The following is a 12,586-nucleotide window of genomic DNA, read 5'->3' as shown; positions in this document are numbered from 1 at the left end:
TCCCACACATGGTGAAAACTGTTCTAGAACAAAAGAAGGGACACTGGCTATTTCCGAGCAGAATGATGAAATACCAGGTAATATTAACACAACAAGATAATGTAATTTTAAAAACAACTAACCTGGTAAATCCAGCAGTATTTTTAAGTTCCATACAGGAAGAAGGACAATTGGAACATGATTGCTTGGCTGCTATTGAGTATGTGTATTCCAGTCGTGAAAATTTGAAGGACGTACATTTGGAGAGACCAGACTGGGAATTGTATACAGATGGTAGCAGCTTTGTGGAGCAAGGAGTTTGATACGCTAGATATGCGGTAACAACAGACACCACAGTTATAGAAACAGAAACATTGGCGAGTACCACCTCAGCTCAGAAAGCAAAACTTATTGCCCTGATTCGAGCTTTACAACTAAGTGAAAAGAAGAAAGTAAATATTTGGACAAACTCAAAGTATGCCTTTGGGGTACTACATGTCCATGGAGCATTGCGGAAAGAAAGAGGATTATTGTCCTCTCAGGAATCAAATATTAAATACCAAGAAGAAATTTTACAATTCTTACAAGCAGTCCAAAAACCAGATCAGGTAGCAATCATGCACTGTAAAGCCCACCAAATTGGAAACACAAAGGAAATTGCTGGAAATAATTTAGCCGACCGAACGGCAAGAAAGGTAGCAAAGGAACGAGCATTGCAAATGGCATTAATTCCCTCCAAAACAGTAACTCTTCCTAAGGAAGAACCAAAATACTCGGAAGAGGATAATAAGTTAAGTCAATTATTACATGCCAAGAAAAACCTAGCCGGATGATGAGTAACACCTAAAGGACAGGTAGTAGTTCCACCCTTTCTGATGAGAGAAATAATTCAAACAAAGCATCAGGAATGTCACTGGGGAGCAGAAGCCTTAGTAACTTCTTTGCAAAAACAAGTGGTATCGCTTAAAATATTAGGGATGACAAAAGTAGTAACTGCAAAATGTGAAGTATGTTTGAAAAATAATCCAGTAATCAGAAAAAAGGTTCAAATGGGTCGGATGAAATCTGGTACAGAACCTGGAGATTATTGGCAAGTAGATTTTTCAGAACTACCTAGACAAGATGGGTATCGATACATTCTGGTAGAGGTTGATACTTTTACAGGATGGCCAGAAGCTTTTCCCTGTCACTCCACACAAGCAAAGGAAGTAGTAAAGTGGTTGTTACAAGAAATAATTCCAAGGTTTGGGGTTCCTATTGAAATTTCTTCTGACAGAGGTCCACACTTTGTTGCAGAAGTAGTCCAAAATGTTAGCAAGGTTTTGGGTATCACATGAGATTTGCATACCCCATGGAGGCCACAATCCAGTGAAAAAGTAAAAAGAATGAATCAAACCTTAAAAAGACAAATAAGTAAAATTTGTCAAAAGACCAATTTAAAATGGCCTCAAGCACTTCCATTGACATTATTAAGAATTAGAGTACATCCAAAGAGTGGAACCTCAGTCAGTCCTTATGAATTATTGTATGGAAAACCTTATGAATCCCCAAAACCAAATCCAAACATGCATGTAAAAGGGAAACAAGGTGTATATAACTATTTGCTTTCCCTAGGAAAAACTTTAGCTGTAATTCGGAGGACTGTGGTATGGAATAGACCATTATACTTGGAAGCTCCAGTCCATGACTTCCAACCAGGAGATTATGTCTACGTGAAAACGTAGGCTTCTGAACCCTTGCAAGAACGCTGGAAAAGACCCTTCCAGGTACTGTTAACCACCTTCACGGCTATTAAGATTGCAGAATCAGATGCTTGGATACACTACACGAGTGAAGAAGGCACCTACTCCATGGAAGATTATTAACCGTGATCCACAGACTTTAAAACTGACTTTGAAACATGTTTAATTTTTTTATCAGTTTGTAATTGTCCTCTTTATATTAGTTTAGCAGATGATGTTGGTGGGAACCTGGGCTGATCTGATGATTCAGAACAAAAGACAACTAGAAACAGAACAATTGATTGGCATTCCTAAAAGATGTTTGAAGAAAATTTGATGTTATGATTAATTAAGGGATTCGCCAGCTTACAAAATGTTACCCAGATTACTGCTTGTTTGCCAATACCAAGAGCAGTAGGGGAATCTATTCCTTGAGGAATTCTAACTATGAATTTAAGTGTGTAGATACCTCAAGGATAAATTGGACCATTGTTGTATTCATATTCCTAATGTCACTCAGGACGTAGAATATGATTTAGAGTTATTGAACAAAATTGAAAAGGAAACTGAAACCACTCAAGAGGATATGTCAGAAGATTGGCTGGGAAAAATTTTTTAGCAGATTAAGATGAAATCTGAGCTCTTGGTTACAATCTATAATCAAAACTTTGTTTCTGTTACTAATTGTCTTTTTGATAATCATGCTGACATATGCTTGTCTGAAGAAACAATTTACTAATAGAATTACAGTCAATCGCATGATCATGAGGGAGGTTCCAACTATTCCACCGGAATATAGTCCACTACTACAATATGCTGAAACAAATATTGACCTTTAAAATAATAGTAGAAAAATGTTATGTAGTTAATGTGAAAGTATTGAAATAATTTTCAACACTTTCAAAGAGGGGAAATGTTACTGATTGGTTATTGATTATGTTATTGATTTGTTATTGACTAGTTAGTAGCTTTGATTTGTTATTGATTTGGTAGTAGTTAGAATAAATCATGTTTAATAAGAATATAAAATGGTAAGAAGTAGTTTAGCAAAGGTATCTCTATTGTATTTGCACAACCAACAGCTGCTGTGAAACCTTTTGTATAACCCGGTACCAAGGCCGGAGGAATTGGCCAAAATCATTTAACAGGAACATTTAGAACTTAGTTAATAAGTAATAGGAATGTTTCTGATTGGTTATTGATTGTTATTATGTTATTTGTTATTAATTATTCAGTAGCTTTGATTTATTATTGATTTGATAATAGTTAAAATAGTAAGAAGTGGTTTAGTAAAAGTATCTCTATTGTATTTTGCACATTCAATTAACAACCAGCAGGTGCTGTGAAACCCGTTGTATAACCTGGTACCAAGGTCAGAAGAATTGGCCAAAATAATTTAGTAGGAACATTTAGGATTTAGATAATAAGTAATAAAAATATATAGAACTTAGTTAACAAGTTTGAGATTTAAGGTGATTTTGATATGGTATTTACTAATAGGAGTAGATTATAACAACAATATAGTCATAGAAATTTAGGAACATACAAAATGTGCTGTGCACAATAATAAAAGAATAAGTATTGTTTAAAATTAGTTAACCATAGAAACTTTGACCGATTTGTTAGTTTTGTAGTGTTTTGTTTTAAGAAACTGAGAGAGATCGTTATGGACCTTAGTTCTGTTGCATGAAACCCCACTTTGGTCAACATTCCAGGTAGTGGAACCAGGTGAAATCAGCCAATGAGTGTCTTAGTACAAGAATATTAATAAAGTGACATGATTGAGAGCCAATCATTGAAAAGGTTAAATTTGGGAATTAACATTGAATGTATTTTAAATAATCAAATATATGATGGCGAAAGTTGTACTGCGCAGAATCACCTGAGAGGTCAACTATCGGACAAAGCGAGGAAGACTGTGGAAGACCACCAGAGGACTCTAGAGGACCACTGGAGACCTTCAATGCGCATGTGTAAAGGACATTAACATATGCTAATGACGTCCCATAAATCTAATGGATATGTATAATCTTTCTCGGAAATCTAATGAATATGAATGAATACGTTCAATATAAGGTGTGTGATTTTGGTATTCGATGTGCGTGGTTTGTGAGAGGACTCACCCACTCACCCGGCCGTCAATAAAGAAGTGTCTGCTTATCTACACTACATTGGTGTTGATAAGTTCTTTATTCCGAGGTTTTCAGCAACAGGAACATATAGAACTAAGGTAACAAGCTTAAGATTTAAGATCATTTTGATATAGTGTTTGTCAGTAGGAGTATATTATAACAACCTAGAAGAATGGAGGAGATGTCAGAATTCTAAATTAATGGGAACTAATAAGAATTGAATGAAGCAACTTGTAGTTATTTGCCAAGAAATAGTTAGTTACCTGCCAAAGACCAAACTGCGCAGAATCACCCGAAGGAGGTCAAGAAGCGGACAAGTGAAGAAGACTATGAAAGACCACCAGAGGACTCTAGAAGACCACCAGAGACCTTCAATGCACATGCGTAAAGAACATTAACATATGCTAATAACTTCCCAGAAATCTAATGGATATGTATAACCTTTCTCGGAAATCTAATGAATATGAATGAATAAGTTCAATATAAGGTGTATGATTTTGGTATTCGGGGTGCGTGGTCTTTTGAGAGGACTCACCCACGCACCTGGCCGTTAATAAAGAAGTGTCTGCTTATCTGCACTAAATTGGTGTTGATAAGTTCTTTATTCCGAGGTTTTTCGGCAACAACCTCACGAACCAGGCCAATCCCCTACAGTGCCAGTGGGAAGAAAGAAGAATTGGTATTACTTTAAAACAAGTAAGGGGAAAAGGAATATGTTTAGGGAGAATCCCCGTGCAAAAAAGGAGCTTTGTAGCTCATGGATAAAGAATGTAAGCAACACGACAGATAATAAGTGGGTCATACCGGGTGAAGGAGGGTGGTGGATTTGCTCCAAAACAAGCCTCACTCCATGTCTGTCCCTAAACGTTTTCAACACGAAAAGAGAATACTATATCGAAGTTACAGTTATCCCAAGGATACTATACCATCAGGAAAGTAATCTGTATACCTATTGGGAAGATAGAGAATATAGAATCAGGAAGAGGGAACCCATAACAGCAATTACTATAGCCACTCTTATTGGCTTAGGGGTAACCGGGGCAGCAACAGGGATAACTTCCATTATACAACAAAATCAAGGGTTAACCTCTTTAAGGGCAGCAGTGGATGAGGACCTGGAACGAATTGAAAAGTCAATTTCGTATTTAGAAAAATCCCTTACCTCCTTGTCCGAAGTAGTTTTACAAAATAGAAGAGGGTTAGATTTATTATTTTTACAGCAAGGACGGTTGTGCGCCGCTCTTGGAGAATAATGCTGTTTTTACGCAGACCACACTGGGATAGTTTGGAACTCCCTGGCCAAAGTGCGAGAAGGAATTGCACAAAGGAAGCGAGAAAGAGAAGACCAACAAGGATGGTTTGAATCATGGTTTAAACAATCACCCTGGATAACCACCCTAATTTCAACATTGATTGGACCACTAATAATATTACTGCTAACCTTAACCTTTGGTCCATGTATTTTAAATAAAGTTATAGCCCTTGTTCAAAGTAGGATAGAATCAATCCGGTTAATGGTATTAAGACAACAATGTAATAACTTAGATGAAGTAAAAGAAATTGAATGAGAATCGGAAATTACTCCAATTAAAAGGACTCTTATTAGGTTGGAAACACGAATTAACGCTGGTACCAAAAAGGAAAACGGGGGACTGTAATCGACAGGGAACCAAATTGTTCCCTGACATTGTGTAATTCGTGTTGAATTAAAAGAAGACAATAAGGTTTACATACCAATTAGGAAGGGGGAAGGGACACATTGTGATTGAACACATACCTTATGTAAATAAGCAAGGCTTGCCTAAATGTTGTGTAAAGGTCACCAGAAAAGACAACAACTACAATTTACTAGATAAGGAGTGAAAAGACAACGACTATAATCTACCAGATAAGGGGATTAACTCTACCACAACTGCATTTCTCCACATCAAAAGACATTCTACATCAAAAGACATTCTCCCTTGAGAAGATTGATGGAAGCTACCCATTAACAAACCTGCAGGAGTGAAGAAAGAAGCAGCAAGACAAGGCGGAGATTTACAAGAAAGGGGTGCATGAACTGTATAAAAGGAATGTAACTATAACAGAAAGTTGCGAGCCGTTGGTGGAGCGCGGACTCCCCAGCTGCCCAGCGCTGCTTGCTTGCTATTCTCAAGAAATATGTGAATTTTATATAGAATTGGCTCTATCGATTTATAACACCTACAAAATGGACTGTTTCTGCTGGCTCAGTGGGAGGAGTGTGGTTCCTTCCCAGAGGCAAAAATGTTAAGATGCTGAGAACTGATAGATATGCAAGCCTGTCATTCTTACATGCTGAACGTAACTGCAGAAATTTCATTAGACTGAAATGGAACTAAATATCTGTTGCCCAACTAATCCTTTAAATGTTCTTGCTGTTGCATTTCAGAGTATCCCCCATCATGTACATAGTCATCTGCATTCTGTTATGTGAAGCCTGTCTCGTGAGTGAAGGAACCAACAGCACAGTCTAAACTTCTGTTTCAGCTCCCTCATTCTAACCTAAATCCTTACACGCTCAGGTAGGTGAAAATGAGCTGCCTGCATTACTGCAATGGAGGGTGTGACATTCCTGACAGCTCATTAGCTTGACTGTTGCTTTGGGAGAATGAAAGTAACATAGCTGAGAAAGAGGCACTCCCTTTCTGGTGAATGGTCAATATTGATTAGCAACTGTAAATTGCTGTCAGACCTGGAAGCCCCTTAGCCAGCTTGTTTTTTGTCAGACTTCACTTTTCAATCTTTCTGCACTGATGTTAGCAAAACCCCAAAATGTAGAACTTCTTTGAAGTAAAATGCTCACTTTTTTTTTGTTAAAAGGGCTGTGAAGAGTTGTTGGGAAGTGGCTTGCTGAAAAAGGACATGGGCCTGTGGAAAAGTTGTGCGAGCAGAGTCCTGTGTGAAAGAATGTCAGTTTGAGCAACGAGACTAGGCCTTAGCTGAAAATAGCTGGCTTTACTGATATCGGGAGAAAAACAACAGCTGGTCTCGCTGTTATCAGGAGAAAGACAGGGACGGTGTGACCTTGGCATAACTTCATAAGTAACTTTTGAAGAAGTTCCCATGAGAAAGTTACGGAAGACGCATAGCTGCAAATCACAAGTGGGTGTGTTTTAGTAATGAATAAACATTAGCAATGTACCAATCATATTAGGACTAGTAGGCATAATTATCGCAAACTGTATAAATATGAGCTATCCGTGCAAATAAAGTTGAATCACTTCTATCACTCATATTGGGTCGACTTATGTGCATTCCTCCGCCGCTCCAACAAATGGCGCCCGAACGGGGACCAAAGAAAGGGGGATTGGAGCGACGGACACTGAGAAGCACCGGTAGCAGCGACCGGGGGGGCAAAAGATTAACCGAACGCTGATCGTCTTGGTTGGTGTGTTAACTCTCGTGCCTGGACCGTCCAAAAGGGGTTCGCCATCAGTGAGGGCTACTGGAAAAAGGCTGCAAAGACTTTTTAACCGAGGTGCCTTAATCAAGGTAGCACCAAGGAGTATCAAGAAGCCGGCCGGCAATGGATCAAGAGGTAGCCCTAAATTTATTACTGTGCTTTTTAGAAAAGCGGGGGGTAAATTGCGTTAAGCAAGTTTTGGGATTAGTTGCTTTAGGTCGTGTTAAGGGATGCTTTAAGAATCCGGATTTATTATTTAAGGAGAGTGAATGGCGTAGATTAGGAGACGTATTATGGGATATGGTAATTGACAATGATAAATCAGCTAAAAAACTAATGAAGCAAGGACAGAAACCTTTCAATTAGTGTGGGTACAGCTTTTGAGCTTAGTACCTGGAATGCTATCGGAACCTCCCTATGGGATGAAATCAGTGACGGGTCTAAAGAAGTTAAAGATCTTGCAACTTTATGGAAATTGATTAAGACAACTCTGTAAAAAAATGAAAGCAGATCGTAAAGCGTCTGCGTCTGCTTTTGCTGCTCTCTCTCTCCAACCGCAAGCGAAAGGGAAAAGCGGGGAGAAAAACATAATGCAGCGAGAGAGACTTTTTGGAGCTTGTTCGCCTATTCTTGTGCCCTTGACTTCTGCTCCACTCTCTGGGTCTGCCGATATTAATCAGCCATCCGACAGTTCCCAAGCCTCCCTAACCGTACGATTAAAGGAAACCCTACAGAATCAGGGAGTGAGTAAAAATCTGCCTACGAAAACACAGCCCCCAGATACCACCGTTCAACATGAACAAATTATACCTAGCATATACCCTGATTCAAATAATGCAAACAAGGACTTGGCTACTCTAATAATAGAACAAAAAGAGACAATGTTAGAATTGTTAAAGGAAATGGGGAAAAGAGACGGGGAAACCAACTGCACCCGTGATAGATGCGGAGTCGCTTGTAATAGCTGCTGCAGAAGAAAGGCAAAGACATTGGATTAAGCAAGCCTGGATTGCTCAAAAACAAAAAGAGGGAGAAAGATTTAAACGGAGACCTACAGTGGATTCAACCTTGTTTTGGTATTACAAATACAGACTTACAGCCGCTGCTGGATTTATTGAGGGGCAGCGATAGCTTAACTTCTACAAGACAAATAAGTGCACCGGGACGGCAAGCCTTGACAGCAATTGGACAAAAAAAATCACATCCTCCATGTCTGGCAGATACGTTCCTGATTTACCCATAAATTTGAAACCTTATGCTGAGATTGATATGGAACATACTGACTGTAGTAAGCAGCATGACAGTGACACCGGTGATTGATCCACATCGGTTAACGCCATGGGACAGTAAGAATGTTTGGGTGTCACTAGCTAAAGCTATTAATCAAATCTGGTTTTGTGTGCTTATGTATTTTATTAGGTATAATGTTGTTTTTACTGTACTTAATTAATTGTGTTCACAGATCTTTGCAAAGGGCAATACAGCAGGTGTTAAAATTTTACCTCAATCTATACACAAACAAATAGATTGGCTGAAGAAACATACACAAAGATCCAGCAAGAAACTAGTTGGTTTGATGGGGTGTTACAGTCAATATTTGGCGGGATAACACCACGGCTAATGTCATTGATTAAGGAAGCCTTACGATGGTTGGGTATCTTGATATTAATCTGTGTAATAGTTAAAATTGCGTATGGGTACATGATGAGAGGAGTCTCAAAGCTGACACACCAAGCTCTACTCGCACAAAAAGAAAAAGGGGGAATTGTTGGGAAGTGGCTTGCTGAAAAAGGACATGGGCCTGTGGAAAAGTTGTGCGAGCAGAGTTCTGTGTGAAAGAATGTCAGTTTGAGCAACGAGACTAGGCCTTGGCTGAAAATAGCTGGCTTTACTGATATCGGGAGAAAAACAACAGCTGGTCTCGCTGTTATCAGGAGAAAGACAGGGACGGTGTGACCTTGGCATAACTTCATAAGTAACTTTTGAAGAAGTTCCCATGAGAAAGTTACGGAAGACGCATAGCTGCAAATCACAAGTGGGTGTGTTTTAGTAATGAATAAACATTAGCAATGTACCAATCATATTAGGACTAGTAGGCATAATTATCGCAAACTGTATAAATATGAGCTATCCGTGCAAATAAAGTTGAATCACTTCTATCACTCATATTGGGTCTACTTATGTGCATTCCTCCGTTGCTCCAACAAAGAGTATTTTTCTTTAATTAGTTTTTGAACAGTCAGTGTCCTTGTTCTGTTGTATTCGTTATAGTTTTCCAGTTTGAGGGCTCCTTACCTTGATCTTTGGTTGAGGGGCAGGGTGTGCCTCACTGCCCCCAGGCTTGATGAGAGCTCCTTGGAGATCACCCAGCAGCCCTGGGCCTCATGGCCCTCCAGTGCAGTCTCCCAGGGCATCCTGCCAAGTGCATCCCAGATAAAGCCCAAATGAGCTCTCTCTCCTGCAGTCCAGGCCTGCAATTCTGTTGTTTGTTTTGCTTCTCTCAAGATCCCAACCAGGATCTCTGAATTGCCACCCCTCTCTAGGGAGGCTAGGGGCCATTCCCATTTGAGGTTACAGACAGCCCGTAGTAGAAAGAGGCTAGTTCGGTTTTGACCATAAGCACCCCCCCTATCTGTTCCCCAAGCAACAAGTTGTGCCCTTTCAGATTCCCAGTACTTGATGGGCTCCCATTGCCATGCTGCCATATGTACTTTGAGCTCCAGGACAAAGCTGAAAACCTGTGTTTGCCCTTGGATGCAGCCTGCAAGAGCTGAGCTCTGCTTGGAGCACAGCCAAAGAGTGGCTAGAATGGTGATGTTTGGATGGTAATCCCAATGACAAAAGAATGAGATATTAATTACTCTGTGATGATCCACAGCCTGGCTCTCCAGCCAGCAAAGCTGGGCTGGTAAGTAGGGTTCTGGGACTACATCAGGTGGCTGCAGCATGTGTGTGCATTGAAATGTGTGAGTGCCCTTCAGCTGTTCAGCAGATACACTTTATTGCACCTCTGTGTCTCTGGCCTCTTTGTGCTGAGCTGACTGACCAGTGCAGGGCAGTCCCTGGCCCTAGCCTCCTGCCTCATAGGGCACTCTAACCCCACCACCACCCATATCACGCTCAAGAAATGTTCCCATGTTTACCTATGCTCCATTTGTCTGCCAATTCAATCTGTCTTCAGCAGTGATTGGGTGGATCCCTGTTCTGCAGAGCAGGATAAGCCACAGCTTGCCACCCCGAAAAATAAGGGAGAAGGAGCCACATCCCATCAGAAAACCCAGATGGGAGCAGAGCTGTCCTTCACAGGAAGAAAAAGTGGCAAAATCCTCCTCCCAGAGCTTGGCCAAACAGAAATTGTCCAACAGAAGCCTAATAGGAAGCTCTAATGTAAAAAATACACCCGTCATTTACATCCCTGATGAAGAAGGTTGAACTTAAAACCAAAATACCTTTCCCCCACCACCAAATCCTGAGCACAAGAGGCTGCAAAAGGTTTTTACAATTGGAATTGTCTTGAAGAGGAGAGCAATATTGCAGTAAGAAGTTTTCTGAAAGAATTTAAAATCAATTTCAATCCAAAGGACTGCAAGACTCAAATAGAGCACACCATTCTTCTAAAGAAAAAGCAGATGGGGAGGTAGCATCAAGTTCTTGGCAAGAGCATGTTGTCTATTCCATGGTTCTCCCATTCCAGCCGCAGCCCTCATGAGCACTGCAGTCTGCTGCATGGCAGAAGGCAATGGTTCAGGTACAAATGGCTTTTTGGAAAGGACTGTCCTGGCCTTCAAGGAGGCACCAGCACCAATTCAGGCCCTGAGTCCAGAACCACACACGCACTTTAAAAGTGAGGCACTGCTCGAAATAAACATGAATAAAGTTGCTTTCAGTAGTATTGCAGACCTCCTGGCACCGAAGACCAAAGGGTTAATTGAGGCTTACATGACTCAGACCCTGTGTCAGCATATACATGGGACCTCCCTAGGGGCACCTTGCCCCACAGAATGATGTCATCAATACACTGCAGGTGTTCCAGTGCAGTCTGTAGCGATCCATGGCAAATAGTAGGGCCGTTTTTCCAGCCCTGGGGCAGTCAATTCCAGGCTTTCTGGGTACCCCTCCTTATGAAAGCAAACTGTGGCCTGAGCTTTGCTGCCAAAAGGATCAAGAAAAACACCTTAGCGATATCAGTTGTTGTGTACCTCTTGGCTGCCTTTGACTCCAGTTCATACTGGAGTTCTAGCATGTCTGGTATGGCAGCACTCAGGGGTGGTGTGGCTTCATTCAGGCCGTGATAGTCCAATGTTAGCCTCCACTCTCTGTTAAATTTTTGCACTGACTATGTGTGACTGTTAAAGGGTGGATGAGCCTTACTGATCACTCCTTGACTCTCCAATTGCTGAACCAGCTTATGGATGGGAACCAGGGAGTCTCGATTGGTATGATATTGTCGCTGGTGCACTGTTGCGGTAGCAGTTGGCATCTGCTCTTTAACCTGCAGCAACCCCACCACAGACTGATCCTTTGAGAGACCAGGCAAGCTAGATGGTTGCTTAATCTTCTCCATACTCAAGGCAGCTATACCAAAAGCCCAATGGTACCCTTTTGGGTCCCTGAAGTACCTTCTCCTGAGGTAGTCTATGCCAAGGATACATTGAGTTTCCGGACCAGTCACAATAGGATGCTTTTGCTACTCATTCCCAGTTCCAGTTAGGCTTACCTCAGCCTCCAACACAAAGAGCTCCTGGCATGCTCCTGTCACTCTAGAACTACGTACGGATCCTGCCCCTTTGTAATCTGATGGTATTAGAGTGCCCCGTGCACCAGTGTCCACTAGAGCTTTATACTGTCATGAGGCTGATGTGCCAGGCCCTTGAATCCATACAGTCCAGTAAACCCAGTTGTGCCTTTCCTCCACTTAGCCAAAGGCAGGGCCCCTCTATTCCCGGCCAGAGCATTCATGACTTGATTTTTGTAACTACAAACCAGAAGTCCCTTCATCAGGGTCAAAAGTAAGATCAGCCCTTCTGCTCTGCCCAACAGGCACTGGAGCAGTAATTTTCCTGGATGGATGCCTTTTGGCTGTTGTTTTTTCTTGCAGTTCTTATACCTGAGCTTCTAGTCTCCAGTCTCACCATCCCACTTCCTTGTGTCCTTCTCCTGGTCACACAGGGGTGGCACGTGGTGTGTGCCACCAGTAGCCTGTCCTTTGAACTGAAAAAGGCTGACTCACAATAGCTGAGATGTTGGTCAGTATGGTTGAGGAAGACCTATCCTTTAATTGCTGGGACAATAGTTGGTACAGCTTCTCCACAGCTGAGACACAGGTCGGT

The 12,586-nt window shown here is 41.2% G+C and overlaps 1 protein-coding gene across 1 annotated transcript in view; it reads left to right on the top strand.

The window, feature by feature from the left end:
• The window catches only part of TRMT2B (tRNA methyltransferase 2 homolog B), a 233,711-nt gene that overhangs the window by 124,949 nt on the left and 96,176 nt on the right, over window positions 1-12,586 (top strand). The window lies entirely within an intron of this gene.

Source organism: Accipiter gentilis, chromosome 24, assembly GCF_929443795.1.
Source record: "Accipiter gentilis chromosome 24, bAccGen1.1, whole genome shotgun sequence".
NCBI lineage: Eukaryota > Metazoa > Chordata > Aves > Accipitriformes > Accipitridae > Astur > Astur gentilis.
Note: the sequence above shows the minus strand (reverse complement) of the source record. Positions and strands in the feature narration are given on the sequence as shown.